Source organism: Anolis sagrei, chromosome 4 (assembly GCF_037176765.1).
Source record: "Anolis sagrei isolate rAnoSag1 chromosome 4, rAnoSag1.mat, whole genome shotgun sequence".
In the NCBI taxonomy this organism is placed as follows: domain Eukaryota; kingdom Metazoa; phylum Chordata; class Lepidosauria; order Squamata; family Dactyloidae; genus Anolis; species Anolis sagrei.
In genome coordinates, this window is record NC_090024.1 from 31,663,722 (window position 1) to 31,690,887 (window position 27,166).

At 38.2% G+C, this 27,166-nt stretch overlaps 1 long non-coding RNA gene across 1 annotated transcript; it reads left to right on the forward strand.

Moving 5' to 3' along the window:
• The first annotated feature begins 7,652 nt into the window (after positions 1-7,652).
• On the forward strand, positions 7,653-26,608 carry LOC137096798 (uncharacterized). Its single transcript, XR_010909723.1, has 3 exons — positions 7,653-7,869; positions 22,248-22,363; positions 25,864-26,608. It is a non-coding gene; the product is annotated as an uncharacterized lncRNA (long non-coding RNA).
• The last annotated feature ends 558 nt before the right edge of the window (positions 26,609-27,166 follow it).

Genomic DNA, 27,166 nt, shown 5'->3' on the forward strand with positions numbered 1-27,166 from the left:
TCCGGCGGAAGACTGGAGAGAAGGAAAGAGAGAGAGAGGCTCCGCTTGGAAGGGTAAGGGGCGTGGCTACGAAGGGGGCGTGGCCACCGCATATAAGAGGGCGTGGTCAGAATCCCTGGTTGTTTCAATGAATCTGCTGAGAGTGGGCAAAGCGTCTCGGCTGCAGAAGGAATCTTAATGCAGTTTGAGACCGCTTTAGCCGTCTTGGCTGAATGCTATGGGGTTCTGGGAGTTGCAGTGTTACAGGATCTTTGTCTTTTGCTGCCTCCCCAAGCTACAACTCCCCGGATTCCACAGCATTGAGCCAAAGCAGTTAAAGTGGCTTCAAAGTGCATTAATTCTACAGTGCAGATGCACCCTTAGCCACTAGAAATGAGGGTCCAAACCCCTCATTTCAAGAGTGGGAGCCTTCTTGGGCAAATCACACACTCAGCCCCAGAGGAATATAGTACAATATAATAATATATAATAATTGCATATTGTATTAATATACTATGATTTATTTATCGTGTCATCTGCAACCAGAACATTGTACTACATTTCTAACAGAACAAAACAAATAAACAGATAAAAAAACCCCACAAATTTTGCAAACTTGGTAGCTGATTAAATGTCCTTTGACCAGTATCTGGCCACTTGGAGTGCCTCTGGTGTTGCCGCAAGAAGGTCCTCCATTGTGCATGTGGCAGGGCTCAGGGTGCATTGCAGCAGGTGGTCAGTGGTTTGCTCCTCTCCACACTCGCATGTCCTGGATTCAACTTTGTAGCCCCATTTCTGAAGGTTGGCTCTGCATCTCGTGGTGCCAGAGCGCAGTCTGTTCAGCGCCTTCCAAGTCGCCCAGTCTTCTGTGTGCCCAGGGGGGAGTCTCTCATCTGGTATCACCCACGGATTGAGGTGCTGGGTTTGAGCATGCCACTTTTGAACTCTCGCTTGCTGAGGTGTTCCAGCGAGTGTCTCTGTAGATCTAAGAAAACCATTTCTTGATTTGAGTCGTTGACGTGCTGGCTGATACCCAAACAAGGGATGAGCTGGAGATGTCTCTGCCTTGGTCCTTTCACTAGTGGCTGCAACTTCCCGGCGGATGTCAGGTGGTGCAATACCAGCTAAGCAGTGTAATTTCTCCAGTGGTGTAGGGCGCAGACACCCCGTGATAATGCGGTATGTCTCATTAAGAGCCACATCCACTGTTTTAGCGTGGTGAGATGTGTTCCACACTGGGCATGCGTACTCAGCAGCAGAGTAGCATAGCGCAAGGGCAGATGTCTTCACTGTACTATGATGTTATTATGCTTTAGTTTATATGTATATTGATTCTCTGTTGTTAGCCGGCCTGAGTCCCTCCTCGGAGGTCGAGAAGACCGGGTTATAAAAGCTCTAAATAAATAATAATAAATAATAATATATATTACATGTATTATTACTAACAATACATGAGTATAGTACAATATAGTAATTTATTTATTTATGACATTTATATGCCACCCTTCTCACCCCAAAGCAGACTCAGAGCAGCTTACAAGTAATATGTAAATACAATATATTATATTATTACCATAGCACAATAATATTATATATTACTATACCATTCTACTGTAATATTATTAGTAATATTACATGTAATATAAGGTATACAATTATAATACTATATTATTAATAGTAGTAGTATTATATTGTATTACATTATAATAGTATCAATATATAATACTAATATTGTGCAATGCTTATATATATATATATATATAATATTGATGATGATAATAATATAATGTAATACAATATAATAATAACCTATAATAATAATAATATTGTAATATAGTGATGTTTGTTTGTTTACGACATTTATATTGTAATATAGTAATACTAATATATTAAATATAATTACTATGCTAATATATATATATATATATACATATATATATATATACATATAATATTGATAACATAATGTAATAATAATAATGCAATATAATAATATATAATAATCTCAGGAAAGACAGGAAAGCTTAGAGAAGCTAATGATGCTTGGGAAAATGGAAGGAAAAAGGAAGAGGAGCTGACCAAGGGCAAGATGGATGGATGGCATCCTTGAAGTGACTAGCTTGACTTTGAAGGAGCTGGGGGTGGTGACAGGGAGCTCTGACGTGGGATGGTCCATGAGGTCACAAAGAGCCGGAAGCAACTGAACGAATAAACAACAACAAAAGGAATGTCTGGGGTGGAAGAAAAAACTCTCGAATGTTAGAAGCAAGTGTGAATGTTGCAACTGGCCACCTTGATTAGCACTGAATTGCCTTGCAGCTTCAAAACCTGGCTGCTTCCTGCCTGGGGAATCCTTTGTTGGGAGGTGTTAACTGGCCCTGATTGTTTCATGTTAGGAATTCCCCTGGTTTTTTTAGTGTTCCTCTTTATTTACTGTCCTGATTTTAGAGGGTTTTTTAAAATATTGGTAGCCAGATTTTGTTCATTTTCATGGTTTCCTCCTTTCTGTTGAAATTGTCCACATCCTTGTGGATTTCAGTGGCTTTTCTGTGTAGTCTGACATGGTTGTTGTTAGTGGTTAGTTAGTCCTTTGGTTAGTTTCAGCCCAACTCTGTAATTCGTCAAGGACATTTTGATCATTTCCTCATGGGGTATTAGCTTTCCTACCCAATTTTATCTCATCTACCATTTGATGAGCGTGCTATCATTCACAGCATCGATTTGGCACTGGGACCAGGACTGAACCCTGGTCACGTCACTCCAGGATGAAGAAGGAGCCATTAGTCAGCAACCTTTGGGTTCGGCCAATCAACCAATTCCCAATCCAGTAGCATTGTCTATTCATTGGGAGTATATCCTGTTAACCTCAGTGACATTTCCAAATAAAGAAATCCTTGTATTTAGGCAACATAGCCTGAAGTGTTTTCATACACGGTACATTAACTTAATTTTTTGATTTATTGCCACTTTAATTTGACTCTGAATATTTGCAGTACTGTTAAGAATGTGGGAAAGTTTCCTTTTCTCCTTTATTTTTCTCCCTGACACAGCATCCTAATACTAAGATAGAAGTAATAAGGTGTGTAATTGGCCTACTTTTTTTAGGAAACCAATACAGTATTAGATGTAGCTCAAAGGATATAAGCATGAAGTAGAGCCTTCTTGGTGCCCACATTAGTAGCAAAACTAATACTCTGCCCATTCTATAATATCTTGCAGACATTTGTGGCTACACAAATTATACATACAATATTTTATTGTCCATATTGAAAAAACACAGTGCTCTAAAATGTAACGTGGGTAATTAGTCTTCATATTTCAGTCTTGACCCCTTTAGGATCTACAGTTTCTTAATAGTAACAAAGCTCAGCCTCTTGTATTTTGCTTTGATAGGGAGAAAATATTTTGGAAATTATTCCTGTATTGTCAAAGGCTTTCATGGCCAGAATCACTGGGTTGTTGTAAGTTTTTCAGGCTGTATGGCCATGTTCCAGAAGCATTCTCTCTTGACATTTTGCCTGCATCTATGGCAGGCATCCTCAGAGGTTGTGAGGTCTGTTGGAAACTAGGAAAATGTGGTTTATATATCTATGGAAAGTCCAGGGTGGGAGAAAGAACTATTCAGGTTAGTTCATCAGGTGCTCTGCTATGGCTGACTTCTCTGGTTGAAGTAGTCTGCAGTGCCTTTCATCTTCCTTGATTCGTGTCTCGGCAATGCTGCATTTGGTAGTCCCTATGTAGACTTGTCCACAGCTGCATGGTATATGGCAGACTCCTGCAGAGCTGAGAGGATCCCTCTTGTCCTTTGCTGAACGTAGCATTTGTTAGATTTTTTTAGTGGGTCTGTAGATATTGTCTGTTGGAGGTAGGTGTGAATGTTTCAATTGGTCACCTTGATTAGGACTTTCAAGGTGTGTCTTCCTACTGCCTGGATGAATCCTTTGTTGAGAGGTGATTAGCTATCCCTGATTGTTTCTTGTCTTGATTTCCCCTGTGCTTGAGTGTTGTTCTCTATTTACTGTTATGATTTTAGAGGGTTTTTTAAAAATACTGGTAGCCAGATTTTGTTCATTTTCATGGTTTCTTCCTTTCTGTTGAAAGTGTCTACATGCTTATGGATTTCATTGGCTTCTCTGTTTAGTCTGACATGGTGTTTGTTAGAGTGGTCCAGCATTTCTGTGTTTTCAGATAATATGCTATGCTCAGATTTGTTCATCAGGTGCTCTGCTATGGCTGACTTCTCTGGTTGAAGTAGTCTGCAGTGCCTTTCATCTTCCTTGATTCGTGTCTGGGCAATGCTGCTTTTGGTGGTCCCTATGTAGACTTGTCCACAGATGCATAGTATACGGTAGACTCCTGCAGAGGTGAGAGGATCCCTCTTGTCCTTTGCTGAGCGTAGCATTTGTTAGATTTTTTTAGTGGGTCTGTAGATAGTTGTAGATTGTGTTTCCTCATCAGCTTCCCTATGCAGTCAGTGGTTCCCTTGATGTATGGCAAGAACACTTTTCCTCTAGGTGGATCTTTGTTTTTACCCTCATGGCTTGTTCTTGGTCTTGAAGCTGATGTCTGAGGTGGGGTATCCATTGGCCTGTAAAGCCCAATTTAGGTGGTTCAGTTTGTCTTGAAGGAGGTGGGGTTTGCAGATTTTTTGCATGGTTTGCCAGGGCTTTAATTGTGCTTCTTTTTTGACTTGGGTGATGGTTGGAGTTTTTATGTAGGTATCTATCAGTGTGTGTAGGTTTTCTGTAAACTGTGTGATACACAGTTTACAGAAAGTGTTAGGAGAGAATGCTACTGGAACATGGCCATACAGCCCGAAAAACTTACAATAACCCAGAAGTTATTCCTGTTGGCAAAATAACTTAAAATGGGTAGTTAAGACTGAGCAAATGCATTTTATTTCTCAATATTTGCATCACATGTGTTACTGAATGTCAGTAGTGAGGTCCTTCTGATATAAGGGGATTTGGCCACTTTCCAGCGCATTCAGTGCTTGATGCTTCTGATGAGCTACATTTCACTTGAATGCCTCATGAATGAATACTTTAGAAACCAAGAAACATTCATCATGCTTCGTCCTTCTTATAGTACATGATATATGAGAATTAGTGCTATATTTACAAAAATGCACCATGATTTATTTTAACTCCCAGGTGTCTTTACATGAAGACTGTTTCTTCCTCGCTCAAGAAAGAAAAATTGTGAACTCACAAAAGGAGATTCACCCGGACTTTAATCATTGGGGTTCTCACATTCAGGGGAAGATGCAAGCTACAACAAATTAACACTATTCCCAAATGGAAGTGGGCATTTTGGAGGCACCATCTTTGGCTTTAAATAGTTCACTTAGCTGTTGCGAAGTGAAACTTGAAAACAGTTTCTTTTTGTGAAGGAATTTGTTCTTTGTTGTTAATTGCTATTAGATCAACTGAAACTTATGGTGATTCTATGAATGAGAGACATCCAAGTCACTCTATCCTCAACACCCTGCTCAGGTCTTGCAGACTCAGGCCCCTTCCACACAGCTGTATAAAATCCTCATTGAACTACTATTGTGGATTATCTGCCTTGATATTCTGGATTGTATGGCTGTGTGGAAAGACCCTCAGAGCTGTGACTTCATTGATTAGGGTTTATTTGCCTGTAATATCTTCATCTTTTCCTCCTGCCTTCTCCTTTACCAAGCATTATTGTCATTTCTTGTGAGCCAAATCTCCTCATAATATATCCAAAGTGTAACAGTCCCACACAGCCATATAACCCAGAATATCAAGGCAGATGATCCACAACATCTGCTCTGAACTGGGTTATCTGAGTCCATGCTGCCATATATCCCAGTGCAAAACAGTTAATGTGGGATTTTATACAGCTGTGTGGAAGGGGGCTCAGTTCAGTCATCTTGGCTTCTAGGAAGAGTTCACATTTGATTTGCTCTATTAAAAAAAACCCTTTTATTTGTCTTTTTAGTATTCTGCATTATCTGTAGAACTCTTCTACAGTAGCACATTTCAAATGAATTGATTTTCTTCTATCAGTATTCAATGATCATAGAATAATAGAGTTAGAAGAGACCACATGGGCCATAGTCCCATGGTCCCTTATCATTGTCCATGGTAGGACTTATGAAAGTTGGAATGTAGATGTCTTGAAGGACTGAAGTTCCTCCTATCCTGCACTATCCTGCTAAGCATGGCATTTGGTGTAACATTTTAGCCGAGATCTAACTAACCTGCCTGCTTTTAGAATATAAGCAGTTGCGTTTACTAGCATGGTGCCAACAGTTCGAGCCTTGGACTATGCTTCTGGAAACCAAGGTTCAAATCCCTGCTCAGCCATAGAGATCCACCTTGGACAACCACATCCTTTTAGCCTCGGAAGAAGAAAAAGGGAACATCCCTTGAACTTATCTTGCCAAGAAACCCCTGTGATAGGATTGCCTAGGGGTGGCCATAAACTGGAAACAGTTTGAAGGCACACAACTACGTACAATTTGAAGGAAATGCTCTGCAAAGAACAATGAAGATGAAAGTTGTCTAATAATTTCAGTAACTATAACTTCCATAGATGGGTCTTTTCCCAAATACGTCTACAAAACATAATACATTTCCATCAACTATATTGCATCCGAGTTCAGAAGGCAAGATCTAAGCCTGAAGAACAAATACAATTGAAGATTATATTATTATTGTTATTGTTGTTGTTTACAGCATTTATATTCTATCCTTCTCACCCGGAAGGGGACTCAGGGTGGATCACAGAGTACATACACGACAAACATTCAATGCCATTAAACAGACAGGACAGACAATAGATAGAGGTATTATGGTGGTATTCTTTCCAACTTTGGCATCCTGAGGTTGTGCTCGATTCTAGCCATGGGAAGTGCTGTCATTCCATTCTCTATAACGAGGAGTCTTGATCACAGTCTTCCTCCTTCCTTTGATCGCCGGCATTTTCTAGTATTTCTTTTATGGTGCTCCCTGCTTAAGCGGTGCCTAATTTCTCTACTCACAGTTAACAGATGTTTTCAAACTGCTTAGGTGGACTATAAGATGGGTTGAATGTCAGGTACCCACCCCGACCTGGGCTTCGAACTGCCAACCATCTGATTGGTAAGATCTATTGCTGCTGGTGATTAACCAGCTGTGCTAAAACCTGGCCCATTATACATCCACATTAAAGTTCTTTCTTCTTTAGGTGGGCCTTTTACCTCTATTGTCCACACCTCACTACAGCAAATAGCATGTATTACTAGAAATAATGTTCTTTCTGCCTGTTTCACACATTAGTATCTACCAAAACATCCTGTCAATGGCCTTGGAGAGTTTCTTTTCGGGAGCAGAGATGATCGCTCATTACATTCCAAGGAAAATAATTAAAATCTAAACACGAAGCGGAGGAAGTTAAGAACAAGTGGGCAATGATTCATGAACCGTCACATGGGATGAGAATTTGAAGAACATCTTTATACAAAGCAATAACCACATGTGAACTAAGAAGCGGGGAGAAGCTGGATTCCTTTCTGCGGAACTCAGGAGTCAACTTTATAGTGGAGTCAAGAATCGCACATAAATTGCAACAAAATGTATTTAAGCAAAATGAACTCTGTGAAGCACAAAGCAGATAGAAATTGGGACTGAAACCAAAACATTCTAGAGATAATCTTCAGAGAATAGTCATACACTCAAATTGACCTCCCTGTGGCCAGCTGCAATGAGAAATTAGATCTCTGTGTTTCCAGACGTTGGGAGAAAGGAGAATAGAGAACAGATGTGTCTTTTTCCCTTCTTCAATGGGCTTGACATCCCAATGGTCTGCTCTCCTCCTACTCCTTTCTAATCAGGGCAAGAACCTCTTCCTAGCCTACTATAATACAAATATCTGGAAAGAGTAAGTATTTTTAATGTCCACAAAAAGCTTGATATTGTTGCTTTTCGGGAGGCAAATACAAAAAAAGCATATAGCTGCAGAAATTATACCACCCACATTTCTTGAAAAACACTTGAAATAAAGGACTGAGGTGTTTTTGGGGGAGGAAGGAGAGAAATATGGGTGCCATTAGTTATTTTACTTTATAAAAAGTAGAATAACAAGTATCTCATGAGAATAGTTCATGGTAGTAATACTTTTACATTTACATTTACTTAATTGTATTCCTTTCATGGCAATTCTTTTACAGCTCTTTGGAGTTTAGAAGGTTTCCTTATTAGGAGCAAACGTGATGGAGACTAAAACCAAGCACTTGGGAAATGTTTCAGTTTACGGAGGCATGGATTAAGACGGACTCCATTTAATGTGTGTATTTCCTACATTATTAAATTATAATAATTGATGGCAAATTAATGTTACCAGCAGCTATAAATATGTTCCTGTCAATATCTTCATATATTTTTGATAAATGCACGTATGAGAAGAATACACTCATGCATGTTTTAGCATATCATTTTCTTTTTTGCACATTCAGTGCATCACTTGAAAGGTTGCATCTATTTCAATTCTTGCAGTTTCCTTTAAGTTGTTGATGTCCAAGGAATTGTTTACTGATTGGCTATAAAGGATAAGGACAGGGTTTGGGTTAGGGTTAGGGTGGATGTGGCAATTGTGTGTAATTATATGTAGCCAGTAATTGAAGTAATTGGAATGGTTGGGCATGTGGATTATTACAGTAGACCGGTCATTTAGCATCCAGACTACAGTTGTCTTCTGTTTGTAGCTTTACTCTAAAAATCATCAGCAGCAATCAGGAAAAGATATAAAAACCCACAGGGCCCTTCTACACATGCAGTAAAACCCGAAAGTGAACCAGAATGTAAGTGAGATGGCTAAAAGACATTTGGGGAAAGTGTGGGCTAACAGTGTGGGAAAGTGTCAGGTTAACAGCTGAAAATCACCAGTTAAAAGGTGAGCTTAAAACCCGATTCTGCCCCCAAAATAAACATCTTTGCATGACTTTATATCCCTGCAGTCATGGAAAACATGTGACTTCCTTCCCATGCTCCTGTGTGGGCTGTTCCAGCGCACATGCACGTTTTAAAAGCTCAACACACCTGACTGGGCTGTCAAAAATGGAGCCATGGAGACACAGGTGACTAAAGGGAAGCACAGTTGTAAAGCAATTAGAACTCTTCAACCATTCCTTCCTTTAGATCTTTATAATATTAAATATATCTTGAATTTAGAGTTGGGTGAAAATAATAGGAACTCTGCTTGTGTATACATTGGGATCTCTGCATATGCACATATGTGGTCCAGCACATCTCTGAGAGTTTATTTTTTAAAAACTTCTGCCAGATGGTTTCTGCCCCCACTTCATCTTGTGGACTTGTAAAATCAGCTACAAAGGAAGGCGTGAGGACAGCAGGGTAGCATTTTCCGGGACTGACAGGTCTGTGTGTGGACTTGCTGTCATGCCCCATGATTTTTTGCCCCACTTTTTAAACCTGCATTTTGATGTTGTCTGGAAATGCACACAGTCTCTTTCTAGAGTTGAGGGGGTTTTTTAGACTGAGAAGACAAATTTAGACCCTTCTACAGTGCCATATAATCCAGCATCTGATCCCAGATTATCTGCTTTGAACTGGATTATATAATCTACAGTACCATATCATTTAAAGCAGATAATCTGGGATCGGATATTGGATTATATAGAAGTGTAGAAGGGGCCTTAGAGAGTCAGAACTTCTAGCACTTACTGTTTTTGACATTTTTTGGGGGGGATGCTCACGAAAGGTGGCATTATATTATAGTCCCAATAGTCATTGTAGCCTGAGGTGCCTTCCACACTGTCTACCCCTATATTCCAGGATCTGAGCCCAGGTTATCGTCATGTTCCAGATTGTCTTGTAAGATTAATCCTATTTAAAGCTGATAATTTGGGATCAGATCCTGGGATATAGGGGCGGTGTGGAAGGGGCCTCAGTAAGATCCTCATTCCAACATCTGATCACTTAGAGCAGTGGTTCTTAACCTGTGGTTCCCCAGATGTTTTGGTCTACAACTCTCAGAAATCCCAGCCGGTTTACCAGCTGTTATGCTTTCTGAGAGTTGAAGGCCAAAACATCTGGGTGACCAGGTTGAGAACCATTGACTTAGACTGAAGCCTAATCACAATAGGATGTTGGCGTCTCGGAAAGTTAGCTTCTGAATACTTATGAACACCAATTCAAATGTACATAATGAAAACATCATGCTGCCTACTTTTATTCAGAACCTGCATTCTAAATAATATATGTGCTCTAACACGTGTATAGAATCAACATTTAAGACGGGTATGGCACAACAAATGGGCAAAGAAAATTTTAATTCAGTTCTTGTGGGTTTTTTCGGGCTATATGGCCATGTTCTAGAGGCATTTCTCCTGACGTTTCGCCTGCATCTATGGCAAGCATCCTCAGAGGTAGAGGTCTGTTGGAATTAGGACAATGGGTTCATATATCTGTGGAATGGCTGGGGTGGGGCAAGGAGCTCTTCCCTGCTGCAGTTAGGTGTGAATGTTTAGCTAATCACCTTCATTAGCATTTGAAGGCCTGCCTGAACCTGGGAAAATCTGTTGCTGGGAGGTGTTAATCTGTGCCTGGTTTCTTCCTCTCTGTTGTTTAGCTGTTATAATTTTAGAGTTCTTTAATACTGGTAGCCAGATTTTGTTCATTTTCATGGTCTCTTCCTTTCTGTTGAAATTGTCCACATGCTTGTGGATTTCAATGGCTTCTCTGTGTAGTCTGACATGGTGGTTGTTTGTGTGGTCCAGCATTTCTGTGTTCTCAAATAATATGCTGTGTCCAGGCTGGTTCATCAGGTGCTCTGCTATGGCTGACTTCTCTGGTTGAAGTAGTCTGCAGTGCCTTTCATGTTCCTTGATGCGTGTCTGGGCGCTGCGTTTGGTGGTCCCTATGTAGACTTGTCCACAGCTGCATGGTATACGGTAGACTCCTGCAGAGGTGAGAGGATCCCTCTTGTCCTTTGCTGAACGTAGCATTTGTTGGATTTTCTTAGTGGGTTTGTAGATTGTTTGTATGTTGTGTTTCCTCATCAGCTTCCCTATGCAGTCAGTGGTTCCCTTGATGTATGGCAGGAACACTTTTCCTCTGGGTGGATCTTCATCTTGACTCTTGTGGCTTGATTGCCCATATTTTAAAAAAATGATTACCCATATTTAAAAAAAATTTAATTTTTTTAAATATGGGTAATCATTTTTTTAAAAAAAAACCCAATGTTTATATCGGTAACAAATTGAGAATCTCATCCTGGTCTCACCCCGCGTAGCAAAAGGCCAAACCCAAAATTCTTAGCACTCAAATTATTCTTGTCAGTTCTTGCACATTCTTATCTACACATTCTTGCGCATTCTTATCTCTGCTTTCATACTTTTCAGAAATAAATTTCTTTCCCTCCCTGCTCTAGCTGAGATCTAAATTTTCTTTAAAGCTCAGAGGTTTAATTTTTCTCCCTTCTGTTACATCTCCAATAGTTTCCAGAGTTCAATAAGAAAACAGCAGGTATTATATTTGTAAAATTGCTCCAAAATAGTGAAAAACTAATGATAGCACTCAAGTGACAAAGATTTTAAAGCAGTGGTTCTCAATCTTCCTAATGCTGCGACCCCTTAATACAGTTCCTCATGTTGTGGTGACCCCCAACCATAACATTTTTTGTTGCTACTTCATAACTGTAATTTTGCCAAATTTGTAAATATCTGATATGCAGGATGCATTTTCATTCACTGGACCAAATTTGGCACAAAACCTGATATGCCCAAATCTGAATACTGATGGGGATAGATTTTGCCATTTGGGAGTTGTAGGTGCTGGAATTTATAGTTCACCTACAATCAAAGAGCATTCTGAACTCCACCACAATGAAACTGAAGCAATTTTGGCACACAGAACTCCCATGAGCAGCCTTTCCAAATCTACAGAGAAATATTATCAGAGATCATATTAGTGCTTTCTCTTGTCTGATGGGATGCACGGCAACCACAGCTACTTATGGTAATTCTCTCAATTGCCAAAGAATAGCCTCAAATTCAACATAACTATCTACCATTACATTACATGGATGTTTCCGTAGAATGTTACAATTAATAAACTGGCCTTCAAGATTTTTATTTCTCTCTAAACCAGTGTTTCTCAACCTTCCCAATGCCGCAACCTCTTAATACAGTTCCTCATGTTGTGGTGATCCCCAACCATAAAATTATCTTTGTTGCTACTTTATAACTGTAATGATGCTACTGTTATGAATTGTAATGTAAATATCTGATATGCAGGATGTAAATACTGTGTATTGTGATGGTCTTTGGTGACCCCTCTGAATACTCCTCATGAACCCCCCCCCCCCGGGTCCCGACTCCCAGGTTGAGAGAAACTGATTTATAGTGTACCATCTGAAATCCTGAGAAGAAAACACAGTGATTCACAGAACTGTAAGAGTGGACAAGTACTTTGGTTCAATCTACGTTCCTGTGCCTTGAAATCTAGAGTATAGCTCACAAACAAATGCCCAGTTATTGCTTGAAATGAGGTTTCAAGCACATAGATAATTTAGTTCTAGGGTGGAATAACCCTTTTTATTTCTCCTAATGTTCAACCAAACACTGGCAAAGAGATATTCTTTTGATAGGCAGCCCAAAACAAAGGTTAGGAAGCACAGGCATTCAGCATTTTGATTTATCCTGTGCTCTACCGAAATGTTGCTATCATAGTAATGTGGTTGATTTTTTTGTCTTGCACGAAGATGAAAAGTGCATATAGTACAAGTAAATCAAATAAGACAATGAATGAATCTAGTTGTGTTGTGTGCCTCTGTGTCTTCTTTTGTCAACCTCTTGTCTTTCTCACAATCATGAAACACTCGTGGAGTCCCAGAGACAAATATTGCAGCGTTAATTGTAAAAATTAATGCATGTACAAGACAAACTTTTAATTACAGTACTTAATTTTGCACTTTTGTTGCAGAGGGAGATGCCAACCAGGAGAGGGAGCACAAGTCAGCTAAAAACCCTCTTCAGATTTTGCTGCTGACCGATGCAGCCATTTTGGCAAAATAAGAAAATATTGGGGGAAATTGGCCTAATTTTAAATGTAAAAGAAAGACACGGGGAAAGTATCTATATTTTTAAAGATGCATTGTAACAGAAATAACATTCCATTAGTTTAAAAAACCCTGAAACTATAGTTCTGGTGCTTTGAAACTTTGGGTGCTTCTCCCTGAGACTTTTCTAATTCAGGCACTCTTCCTGAAATTTTATGGCAGGACGGAGGAGAGGACTTTGTCATCTTCTGTTTACTTATAAGTATTCTATATCTGTTTATGTGTATTATATTTATATCCTTTCTACTAAGAACGAAAAAGACAGACTTGTAGAGATGATAACAAACACTATTAAAATAATGCAAATTATTATTAAAAACAAGCATAGCCATAACCAATATATTTTACATCATCACAAAATGGTTTAAAAGACCAAGTTGAAGACCGATGCCTCATTCCCTTCTGAACAGCAATGAGGATAGAAACTGAATCTGGAAGATAACTTAAGAGCAAGTCCTCACCTACATGACCATCAAGGAGACCTGGAGAAATTCTCTCCGGAAGTTCCTAATATAAGGGCAGATCACCATATTTGCCAACATTTCACAAAGGAAACCTAGAACATGTGCAGTCAAGCAATATGAAAGTATGGTCAAAACAAAATACTTGAAGCCACCCCAAGTCTCTTGGGGAGAGAAGTGGGATATAAATTTGTTGTTGTTGTTGTTGTTGTTGTTTACATATACAACAAGATTAGTACATAGCAAATAAGATTACTATGCTGGCTTTTGTATTTTATCGCATGTCGAACACTTCCCAAGTGAATAGGGCTGTGTGATGTATCAGCAAATAATGTGCGCAGATCTGAGTGGGGTGGCCTTTTGCAGCTACCAGATGGCAATTTTGTCAGCAGCAATTGTTTTTCAGTGCAGGCCAAGGTCTTTAGGCACTGCACTCAGTGTGCCAATCACCACTGGGACCACCTTTACTGGCTTGTGCCTGAGTCTTTGTAGTTTGATCTTTAAATCCTCATATAGTGTAAGCTTTTCCATCAATTCTGCTGTTGCCTGGGATTGTAACATCGATGATCCATACTCCCCCCCCCCTCCCCATTATTGTGAGGTCAGAAATATTGTGCTCCAAAACTCTGTCAGTCCGAAATTGGAAGTGCAAGAGTTGTTTAACATGTTCATTTTCTATAACTTTTTTCTGTAACTAATAATAATAGTTATTGTTATTGTTATTGTTATTATTGGATGTTATATATTTCAATTTGTAATATTTGAGAGCTTTTGGACTGGAAACAAGTTTTGTCAAAGGCAACAAACACTATGAATTATTGGAAACATTGAATCTCCATTCTCTGGTTGTTTTTTTTTATATATATACCAAAACAAAAAGGACAAAAGCCCCCTGGAGATTTTAGGTTTTAGTTTGATGTTATGGATGGCCACAGAATGAAAGGCAAAGCGTGGAGAATTTCAGGACTGTTGTTATTTGGTGGTGGAGATTTACCTCTGTATCTATTGTACAGGATTGGTGCAAAATACACACATCTACTTTATTCCTTTCCCTTTCTTCTCTAATGTTAGTGAATTTGGTTTATTTTAACACAAGTTCTTTTAAGTGCCAAAATTGCTTTGCCTTTTCCATTTTCAAGAAGAGGATTCTTCACATGAAGATCTGGATGTGACATTTTAGTACAAATATTGTGCCATTTGGTATAGTGATTTGAACATTCAACTATGACTATGGAGACCAAGATTAAAATCCTCAGTTAGCCATGGAAACCCACTTGGTGACCTTCGGCAAATTATTCATCTTCAACCCGAGAATTAATTCAATGGCAACCCTTCTCTGATTACCAAGAAAATCCCTGTGATGGTTTCGCCTTAAGTCTGCAATAGGCAAAAATGACTTTGCAATACAGAACAACAAGTTCAAATATTATATTATTTTGGTAACATACACATATTGAATTATTTATTTATTTATTGTACTTATATCCCACCTTTCTCACCCCCAAAGGGAGACTCAGGGTGGCTTACAAACTATGGCAATAATTCAATGCCAAATTCTGACACTAAAATAAAAGTAAACACAATATTATAAAGCTGTAAAAACATATACATTTCAATTCTAAATAACTTTTCGGATTATGAAAAACATATCAAAGGTGTAGCGCCAACTTAAGTTTATAAACATTAAACCAATTACTACGTGATTATATTGACTAGTCCAATAAGGTTATCGTGGATAAAGCATATAATTTTGGAAAGATGTATTAAAATATACATTTATAATTTCAGGCATAGCTGACCTTTTCCTGATCACCATCATCCACCATTTACAAATAACCATGCCTTTTATTTGTGATTAAGCATACTTGGATACCCTGTACGTTGAAGGCATACTAATTTTAAAAAAACAAAGCAACTTATTTATAGCATTGCCCCCGTGAAGAAATAGAAGCATATTAAAAAGTAAATTTCTTGGAGTGGTTACATAATTTGACACAACAGCTTTTATGAATGTCCTCTATTTAAATCCACGTATTTGCGTACAAAAGAAATTTAATCAGGGAAACACAGGCACATCAATATTTTTCAAGTAAAATTGTATAAATGAGAAGATGGGAATAATTATTATTAATAATAATAATAATGATAATAATAATAATACTTTATTTAAATCCTGCTCTATCTCCCCAAGGGGAATCTGGTCGGTTAACAACAAATATCGGCAAACATTGAATGCCGTAAACACTAGATTATTACGAATAACCAAACCCACCCAGACCCAAAACATACCCACATCTACATCAAAAGTAATAACACATTATCAAAAATTAAACAGCAACATAACAATTGCATAATTTCACACGATCCACTGTTATGTCGGTGCTGTCGCACTTTTAGTTCCAGGCAAAATTTAAACACATCCAATAGATTACTGAGTGTAACTTGCCACCAGAATAGTTCTGTACGTATAAATAAGAAGCTGATTAAAACATCTGACAATGCACAAATGCAACCTTTCCGTTCACCTCTGTTTATCTCTCTTCCCTTTCATACACATGAACAATTAAAAACATAATTTGCCTTTTAAAAAAGACGATCTCAAACAAGGAATCTAGAGAATTGTTTCTGCTAGAGAGAAAGCAAAGAAGCTTATTCTGCCTGATACCATGACACTTTTCAGATGTACTTTGTACCTTATTGGTTTAGTGTCAGTTATTGACAGCTGTAGTTGGGAAAAATTCTAGTCATATCAGCACTAACAGCAATTCAATTTTATATAGCACCTTTCACATCAAAAACACATTGTAAAGTGCAATCCCATCAGCTTGTTGATAAAAGAAGAGGTCATGCATTGAGATGGGGAGTAGGGCGTGGATGTGAAACTAGCGGCTTTATTTTTTTTAAGTTCCCCTAAAGAAATATAGTTTAATGCCAACAGATATTAAATCTTTCAGTAACATTTCTCTCTCGAAATGTTTTATTGTTATAGCACTTGCTTTCAGCCACTCAATTTTATTTTATTTTATCTTATTGAAAATGCCAAACTCCTCTGGGCTCATTTTGGTTCTAGCTGCGAATAGAGTAAAAGTTTGTCCATCTATCTAATGTTGTGGCTGTCATATTAAAACGGAGGTTAAAGTCTCCCCCGCCTCCCGCTTACCACACAAGTGGTAAACAACAGCTACAAATGCATTCTCCCAAGTGAGCGGGATACAAAAAAATGTATTCATTAGTGTGAGATATAAAAATGTACGTTCACACTTCTGAAATGTATGACTGCTCCGTTCACACTTTGTGCCAAAGGCAAACAAACATAATTCTAACTGGCAGCTGGACGACATTCCAAACAGCCACCACATTAATTCACTCACCTCAATCAGATTTCACATGCAACCTGCACAGCATGCTTCCAGGAAATCTGGCTATAAATCCTGGGTCCCCATACAAAACAAACTCCAAAAATATCCCTATACAATGCCATGTAGCAGCTGGGGAATTGCTCTCATTTAACACTGGTAGCAAGTAAGATGTCTGCTTGCTTTTCACTGCTTCTGTTTTGGATACGACATTACGGTTGTGGTCATTAACCAATTATTTTATATTTGTTGTATGATGTAATGGAAAGGCCTGAGATGACACGGGTCTTTATTTGTGTGACAATACTGAGAAACTTTGCTAATTGTTTGCTGACCTCATTATCTGATGGCGCGATTCCATCAGGCTTGCGGTACAATGGGAAGCGAACTCCGAGTACAGCGTGCACCCATCAGCAGATGCCTATCTTAAGCCAAATGTGAAGCTTATTATGTCTTCAGTGGCAGTGTAAAATGATATTGCATATTATTAATGGGCATATCAGAACATCTTATCATCTAAGGACAGATTCACTGAGAACTTTCATCCTACATTTGAGCCAGTTTCTTATCTACATGGGGCAATGTCTTGTCTTGAGACTCCATATGGATGTGGTCTGTATCACTTCTTCTCGTCACTGCAGTTCCAAAGATGTGTTGCCACAATTCTGAATTTACCTATTGGCCACATCTACCTTCTTCCCATTATGCAGTTACATTTTTTCGGTGACTACACATGTACATGCGTGGGGTGTTTTATGTTCGGGAAATCCTGCATGGAGCAGATGGTTGGACTCCATAGCCCATGAAACCTTATTTAATGGTATTATTCTGTGATTCCATTTTCTAAACTCTCTCTCTTTCCATCATTTTGTTGTGTCACTATCTGCTAAGCAACGTTTCTTGGTTTGCCGGGCGGAAGGGTCTTTTCATTTGTGTACCCAAGCAGTTCTGTTTGGGTACTTGTTTGCCCAATTCTTTAGAAATGTTGGCTCTATTTTGAAAACCCTTTCTGCTATCTGAGAGCTATTGGAAATGGAACACCTTTAACAGGGGGGTCAATGTTTTCAGTGTTTAACTTTTTTTAAATGGAGCTGTTGCTCCATAACCTTGTGGTGTTAAACATGGTTGTGATAGAACATAATATATTTTATACATTATATAAATAATATACTAAGAGGAAGTAGCTATAATTTAAAAATACTTCCTCTATTTTTATCAATCAATATTTATTCCCCACTAATTTGAACAGCTATTTCTTTGCTAAAAGAGGAAGTCAGACAGCAAAGAAATCTGAAGGAAATCAACTCATTTGAAATGTGCTGGAAGAGAGTCCTACAAAATACCATGGATCTCTAAAAACACCAAAAAAAGGATCCAAGAGCAGACTAAGCCCGAACTCTTACTAAAGGCCATATGATTTTAAATAGCAAGAAAGGACATTAAACATTGATTAGGATAGATAAATCGATCGATAGAGTAACTTTGGCCTTTGGTTAATAAATAATGCTGTACAAAGAATAATTAAGGAACATGTGCAATGACAATTCGGAATGACTATGGTATACGATTTCTGGATTGTGGGATTTTAATGTTTATACTAGGATGATTTTATGCTTGTCTGAATGTTTACATTTTATGTATGTCTTATGTTTAATGGCTTGAATTGATTTTAAATTCATAGTTATATGTAGTAATTACTAATGATTTTTTTGTGTACTGCATGTTGGCATTGATTTTTTTTACCATTAGTATGTTGTAAACCACCTTCAGCCCCCGCCCCCCAGTGATAAGAAAGTGGTATATAAATATAGTAAATAAATAAATAAATAAACTTTATCAACAGCATCACTTGATGAACTAAACCTGGCCATTAAAAAAATTAATACAGGAAATTTCTCAGCTTGGATGGATGCTCGGGTGAATTTTACAAATTACTATACAATCAATTGTCCCCACACTTGGTTAATTTTTTGATGAATTATTGAATGGTGGCCACCTTCCAACCAGCTGAAAGGATTATTGTTATACACAAACCAAGAGGAGACTTAATCCTGTAGAAGCCTGAACATATTGTCTAATTGCCCTGATCAACCAAGCTGTGATATTCATGTCATTATTGAATGGTTAGATAAGATCAAATAGGATTTATGTTGGGGCTGTGCCTCTCAGATTCAGTTTGTCACAATCTTGATGTGGTTCTCTGTTCTACTCTGCCACATTCTTAAGTCAGCTTGGTTTCCCTCAATGCCCAAATAGACTTTGAGTGAAATGGAGTTACTCATTTGGGATTTTAAGCAAAGTGGACTTCAATAGCAACAGCTTGAGGATTCTTACCAACTTATGTAATGAATCACAGACTCAGCAACTTATTTATTTATTTACTTCATTTGTATACCACTTTTTTCACCCCAGAGGGAGACGGACTCAAAGCGGTTTCCAACATATATATGACAAAATTCAATGTCTCACATACATAAAAACCTAACATAAAACAAAAGTAACATACAGCTCTCAGAGTTGTTGTAGGTTTTTCAGGCTGTATGGCCATGTTCTAGAAGCATTCTCTCCTGATGCTTCACCTGCATCTGTGGCAAGCATTCTCAGAGGTTGCTTGCCACAGACGCAGGTGAAACATCAGGAGAGACTGCTTCTAGAACATGGCTATACAGCCTGAAAAACATACAACAACCCAGTGAAAGCCTTCGACAATATATACAGCTCTCAATTAAATCATAAAAATGCAACAGCGTTTAAACATTAAAATGTGGAGTTAAAAACTTATTAATATAAACGTTAAAATCACACAATCCAACACTTCTAGTCCAGGTCCGTTAAAAGTGTCAATGATCTTGATCATTTCTTGTATTGCTTACTATCCAAAGGCTTGGTCCCATAGCCAGGTTTTTACTTTTTTCTGAAGGCCAGGAGGGAGGGTGCTGATCTAGTTTCACTGGGGAAGGAGTTCCATAGCTGAGGAGCCACCACTGAGAAGGCCCTGTCTCTCGTCCCCGCCAGTCGCACTGCGAGGGAGGTGGGACCATGAACAGGGCCTTCCCGGACAATCTCCAATTATAAAATGGAATTATGCCCATCTCAGGGCACTAAGCAGGGTTATCCATTTGGTTTGTTTGTTTGTTTGTTTGTTTGTTTGTTTGTTTGTTTGCTATAGAACCTCTTGTGTCTGAAATTAGGAAAAGCCCTCCTATTAAAGGTCCTGTCATCAAAGGCTACCACCAAAAAACTCCTCTTTTTTTGGAGATGACATTTTGTTATTGCTTTGGCATTTTGAAATCTTATATCCAGAACTGAAATGGACATCAGACTGGTTTGGTTTATTTGCTGGTTTGAAAATCGATTTTCCTAAATCCACTATGATGTGTCTAAACACTCCATTAATGAAACAAAAAAAAATGGACAAACTATGATGGGCCTGAAGTTAAATTCCAATACTTGGGAATTATGATCTGTAAAGTTCCGGATCAGACCATTTATTATGATTCCAAAATTATGAGCAGGTGAATGAAAAATTCTTGAAACAATATATGCTTAGCCAAATAGCCCTTTGGAAGATACTTTTTATGCCAAAATTGTTTTTTTCTTTCTCAAACACTTTTGATTTCTCCTTCTCAACAAGGTTTTCTAACAAGCAATCCATCATTAACAAATTATTTTTGAGAATAAAACAAAAACTGTATTTATGAAAATGGCTATTATAAGAGGTGGCTTTGGTGTGTGTTGATGTAAATTATTTATTTATTTACTTACTTACTATATTTCTATAGCGCCCTTCTCAGCCCGAGGGCGACTCAGGGCGGGTTACAAAACCGGCACAATTCGATGCCACAATAATATAAACAGTAAAAAGCATATAAACATCCTTAAAATTCCATAAACAATAAAATCAATAAGACATAAAACATAAATCCTCCATATCTAATTTCCAGAACCTTTATCCTATCCCATGGATACCATGGAGGCCACTCAGCCCTTCCAGCTCATTTGACCTATGTAGATGGGTCCCTGGTCTTCCTTAATAGATTACTTGTCAATCGCAATTCTGGTCCATTGCATTCATTCAACTATCCATCAAACCTTCTTCTCGGAGTGCGTTTTTTGGTGTGCTGATACTTCTGATGCCTCACTTTAACCATTAGTCTCCAATGTATTTTTAAATCGTATTGTACCCTATGTACTTCAGACTCTGCTTTGACTGTTGCCCATTAGTTTGCATTTTTAAAAGAAAGATAGTTCCTAAAGTCAGGGTGAATAGATTAACACAGCTATGTCTTTAAACCGAGACTGTCATACTTTGGACATATCACGACAAGATGGGACTCATTTGAAATTATGGCAATGCTTGGTAAGGTTCAAAGCAGTCAAAAAAAGAGCAAGATCAAATTCCAGATGGATAGACTCATAAAGGAAGCCACAGCCCAGAGTCTGAAAGACCTAAGGAGGGCTGTTCATAACAGGATGACCTCCTGAGGTCTCTCATTCATAGGATCGCCATAAGTCAAAGTCAACCAGATGACTATTATTATTATTATTATTATTATTATTATTATGTTTATTTATATCCTGCTTTTTCTCTCCATAAGTAAAGGTAAAGATTTCCCCTGACATTAAGTCTAGTCGTGTCTGACTCTGGGGGGTGGTGCTCATCTCCATTTCTAAGCTGAATAGCTGGCATTGTCCATAGTCACCTACAAGTTGATGTGGCCAGCATGACTGCATGGAGCGCTGTTACCTTCCTTCAGAAGTGGTACCTATTGATCTACTCACATTTGCATGTTTTTGAACTGCTAGGTTGTCAGAAGTTTGGGCTAACAGCGGGAGCACACTATGCTCCCTGAATTCGAACCGCCAACCTTTCGGTCAGCAAGTTCAGCAGCTCAGCGGTTTAACCCGCTGCGCCATAGGAAAACTCAAAGCAGCTAATTAACAAGAAAAAGAGGTTTTGTTGGTTTAGATCACTATTTGTTTAGTTGAGTCCCATTTTATTTTTCTGTAGAGCACGCATATTTTTTCCAATTATATTTTTGTTTTATGAAAAAGTGGTTTATATCATCACCTTAATGAGATGACTTCAGTATTGGAAATTGCTTTTGCCGCATCTCTCCAGGTTGTGTTAGATCTCGTGGACAGTGCAGCAGAGTATTGTGTTAATCTAATTTAATGTAAGTGAAGCACTCCTTTGAAGTACTTGATGAAGATGTATTTGTAGCTATTTCTGCAAAAGAAATGCACATAATATGATTTATAGATTGTGATTATGATTTCGGTTAGAGGCAATTATTGTTAATTATTTTACAATCCATTTAAATTGCCCTAAAATGCTTATCTCATGTTACCATCACAACAGAAACCCTGTGAGGCATGTTGGGGTGAAATACGGATATAATCCAATGAGTTGTTTGGCAGGCAGAAGCTTGTACCTGAATGAGAGCGCCTTCGATATGCAATAATGATCAGGAATGGGTGAGTTTTGTTTGGTTTATTTTTGCATAACAACCTTTTTCAAAACTATTTTAATGCTCAGATTGCTTCATAAATCCACATAAAGTCCCAACTTTCTTCATGAGCAATGGAAATTATTTGAGATTTTTCTTGGAAAATGTGAAGGGTACAGAAAGGGAAATTGATCAGTTTATCCGCCCTTAGTCATAACATTTGCAGTTCACATGGATCATTAGTGTCTTATTGACTAGATGGGCCAATCTATTTTTCTTTTAGTTTTTAAGCTGAAATTTTAGAAACCAGCTTTGTAATGGTTCTAGTTCAAATCTTAATCATCACTAATAAAATATTCTCCAATCGGCTACTGAGAAAATCTTGCTCGTTGTAATAACAACAACAAGAAGCTTCATTCTCCTCAAGCACTATTGGTCTGGAAATAGTAAAACAGAATTAACAATTCTGGGAGAAGGTCAGAAAGGGAGGCAGTTTTCCTTTTAACATCGTAATTTGTTGATTCTAAGTACAATTTAAGCCTTTAGCACTCAGCACTCAGGATGTCTGTATTCAGCTTCTAAACAGCTGGCTCTGCCTGTTCCGAATCCCAAAAGGCAATAAGGATGGGATCATTACGCACTGTAGCTTAACTTGACAGTAACCCTGAGTTTCCTTTCATTCCACTCCCAGCATCATTTGAAACATTTCTCTGTTCCGTGTTCTCAGCTGCTTATGTTGCATGTACAAATGGAGACAAATATTTGAAAAGGAATCAACTGTTCAAAGTCTATTCAGGTTCTACCAAGGACGGGGTCCTTCATAGAAGGCATAGTCCTCTGACGGTTTGCAGACTAAAAACTCTGCACTGAAAGCATTCAGAATTTAGTTGGATTTGAGAAGAATGATCCGCAAAACAGGACAATGTGAGAACGGAAATATTACTTGGAATCCCATGTGATATAGAAACAATGACAGGAGATTAATGCTTTCCTGATCCCATAGGAAATCTATGTCCGCACATGCTACCTATTCAAATAAAATGACTGGAGAAAGGAGTGTGAATCCAAATTCCAATTTATATTATGAGCAGAATCAAGTCAATGCTTCTCCTACAAGACCGCATTGCTTCAGGCTCAGCTTGGAAATAAAAATGGAAAAAAAATATAAATTTTCCCTCTGGAAAGTGAAACATGTATTTGGCTGAACCTTTGTTCTGACATTAGTTGTTTTGGAGATTATATATTTATGACACAGACTTACACATGTGACAGTGGTAAAGATATGGAAAAACGTTGCTTCTTCAAATTATACAATTTTTTTCAGATCAGGAGCAACTTGAAAAACTGCAAGTCACTTCTGGTGTGAAAAAATTGGTCGTCTGCAAGGAAGTTGCCCAGGATACGCCGGGATGTTTTACCATCCTGTGGGGGACTTTTCTCATGTCCCTGCATGAGAAGCTGGAGCTGAAAGATGGGAGCTCACCCCACTCCCCAGATTAGAACTGCCGACCTTTCAGTCAGCAGTCCTTTTGGCACAAAGGTTTGACCCATTGCTCCACTAGAGGATCTGTATGATCACATGTATACCGTGTACAAAGCAATGCGTTGCTTTTACTACTGCTCTGTACAGTTAAATAATTACACCCAGAGATCAGTGAAAATAATTTTTTTGCCTACTCAGAAAATTATAGGAATATCCTCCTTTGAAATACTGTATATACTCGAGTATAAGCCTAGTTTTTCAGCCCTTTTTTAGGCTGAAAAAGCTCCCCTCAGCTTATACTCGAGTCAAGATTATTTATTATTTAACTCTACTACTACTATTATTATTATTTATTACATTTATAGGTTAAGTTTATTATTTTTATTATTATTACCGTTATTATTTTACCCTATTATTATTGGAAGGATATGTAGAAGGTTGGAGAAGGTTATAATAATGGTTTAGTCAGAGTTGGACAGTCTTATCTTACAGTTTTATGTAAATATTAATAAACATTCAACCTACTAATGCTTCAATTAATGTAATTTTATTGGTATCTATTTTATTTTGAAACAGACCCATAGCTGCTACATTTCCCACTCTTGGCTTATACTCAAGTCAATAAGTTTTCCCAGTTTTTGGTGGTAAAATCAGGTGCCTCAGCTTATATTTGGGTCGGCTTATACTCGAGTATATATGATAGTTTGACAACATTCTTCCTCTAGAAAATTTCATCAAAAATAGAAGGAAAATAGGAGTGCCATGCCATTTGTGTATAAGATGGACAAAATTAGTATCAAGTAGGCAAGGGAATATGATTGCATTGCTGTGCACAAGAGTGGGAAAAGATCATGCCTGGTCAGATCTTTGGCCATGGGTCATACTGGGAATTCTTACAAGACAGAGATCTTGAAAGTCTCATTCTCATGTTGTATTTCTGGAAATCTGTAATTTATTTATTATTTATTAATGGCATTTCTACCCCGCCTTTCTCAACCCCAGAGGGGACTTGAGGCGGCTTTAATACATAGGCAACTATTCAATGCCATTTAAAAACAATGTAAAATTAAAATGAACCTTTAAAATAGGATTATAAAATACATCAGAACATTTTAAAACATTTAAATCAATATCATTTAAACCACTCTATTCATAATCCGGGCCGTTCCAATAGTCCTTGCACATAATTCTGCATCTGTCTATTGCAAAGGTTCACCAAAGACTTGATCAAAGAGCCACGTTTTCACTATTTTATGAAAGGTTAGGGGAGAGGGAGTTGATCTAATATCCCTAGGGAGGGAATTCCACAGCCGACGGGCCATCACTGAAAAGGCACTGTCACCTATGCCACAGTGCTGGGTTAAGTCCCTGATATGTTAATTAGGACAATGTGACTAGGGCCTCTTCCACAATTTCTGCTTTGAACTATGGCAGTGTGGACTCAGGGTCCTTCCACACAGACATATAACTTTTAATATCAAGGCAGAATAACCCACAATATCTGCTTTGAATTGGATTATCTGAGTCCACACAGCTATATATCCCAGTTCAAAGCAGATATTGTGGGATTTTATTCAGCTGTGTGCAAGGGACCTCTGATATCCCAGTTCAAAGCAGATATTGTGGGATTTTCTGCCTTGATATTCTGGGTTTTATGGCTGTGTGGAAGGGCCCTAGGATATGTTATATGGTTTTTCCAAAAATATGACTTGTAAAAATTGTGCATACTTAAGATTTTCAACGATTTTCAACACTTGCATCAGAAACACATTTACTCCAAAATGTCAGATTTTTTATTAATATTTTAACACATTGTGGAGCATATGACACATTACTAAACAGTAATTTCATGCGAAATATAGCAGGATACTGAAATTGTCTACACACTCAGCTAGAAATGCCTTAAAGAACCCAGTGGGTCTTCCCTCTGAGCAGACATGTATATATACTATTACTTTGGAGTTGGGAAAGAATCAGAAACCACTTAGGTGGGGTTTAGGGCAGAAAAGTTTTCTGAGTGATTTCATTTGGGATTTCTTTTTCAGAATCTATACTGTCAATCATATGACTCTGATTACATCCCACAACTTCACCGGAGTAAAGGCTGGAAGCTCAGGTCCTCCGTAAAGTCATCGTTTTGCCATATGTTGCTGTAACCTGCCATTTATTTAAAAACATCTCATCAGCAAAGTGGAAACAGATTTTTCTTAACTAAGTGCTTTCAGTTAAATCTAAAAATACTGCCATTGTCAAAGGTTAAACTGTTGCCTGACTTGTTCTTGTAAGCATTTAAGCAATCTATTTTGTGTGCTATGGGGAAAAGGAAAAAGAAAAGCAAAAGAAACAAAAAAGAGACATTTAGTTGTCCATTTTAAAATTATAGTAGAATGAAACAGTTGCTGGCATTGAACCCATAATAATATTGCTTGGACATGCAAGGAAAGACACATTAACGTTACAGATTAAATGCAGAACTCTGTGCTACAAAACATTCAATGACAGCACAACAATTGGTAGTTATCATTGTTGCGAGCCATGAAGTTATTTTTGATTTATGGTGACTAAGGAGTTTTTTTTTCTTATGGACAACATGCCTTCAAATTTATCCTATCCAACATTCAAACTATTCATCAGTGTGGGTACATTTGCCTTCTGTACTTTCCTTCCTAGATTAAATCCTTTGTTTGGAACACCAGACAAAAACACTAACATCAGATCTGCACTTAGTTTCAAAAATAAGGGGTGCCAGGACAGACTACCTGAAAAATGAGAAACTAGGGGTTGTGTGTGTGTGTGGAGTGACTTGAGAAACTGCAAGTCACTTCTGGTGTAAGAGAATTGGCCGTCTGCAAGGATGCTGACCAGGCGACGCCCAGATATGTCGATGTTTTACCATCCTTGGGGGAGGCATCTCTCATGTCCCTGAATGGGGAGCTGGAACTGACAGAGGGAGATCATCCGCTCTCTTCCCGGATTCAAACTCTGACCTGTCAGTCTTCAGTCCTGCCGGCACAAGGATTTTGGATGAAAAGCAAGGACCTCCAAGATGTATGCCATAAAATATTCCACTACAGTAGTCCCTCTGCATCATATGTGCTCCTCTAGGACTTACTCTGATGAAGTAGAGGCTCAGTGGCTGTGCATTGTACATAGCAATGTGTAGTAATGGGTTTAACACCATTAGGATACCATTGCCACTTGGTTTGTGGGCAGCATATTCATGCCCAGTGTGTTTTAGTCTATTAACACACAAAGTTGGAGGTAAAAAAAAAATCATTCTCAAGAAAGCACACAATCTACCTTTTTACAAGCCTTTTTAAAGCTTTCTAACTATCAGTAAGTGGCTAT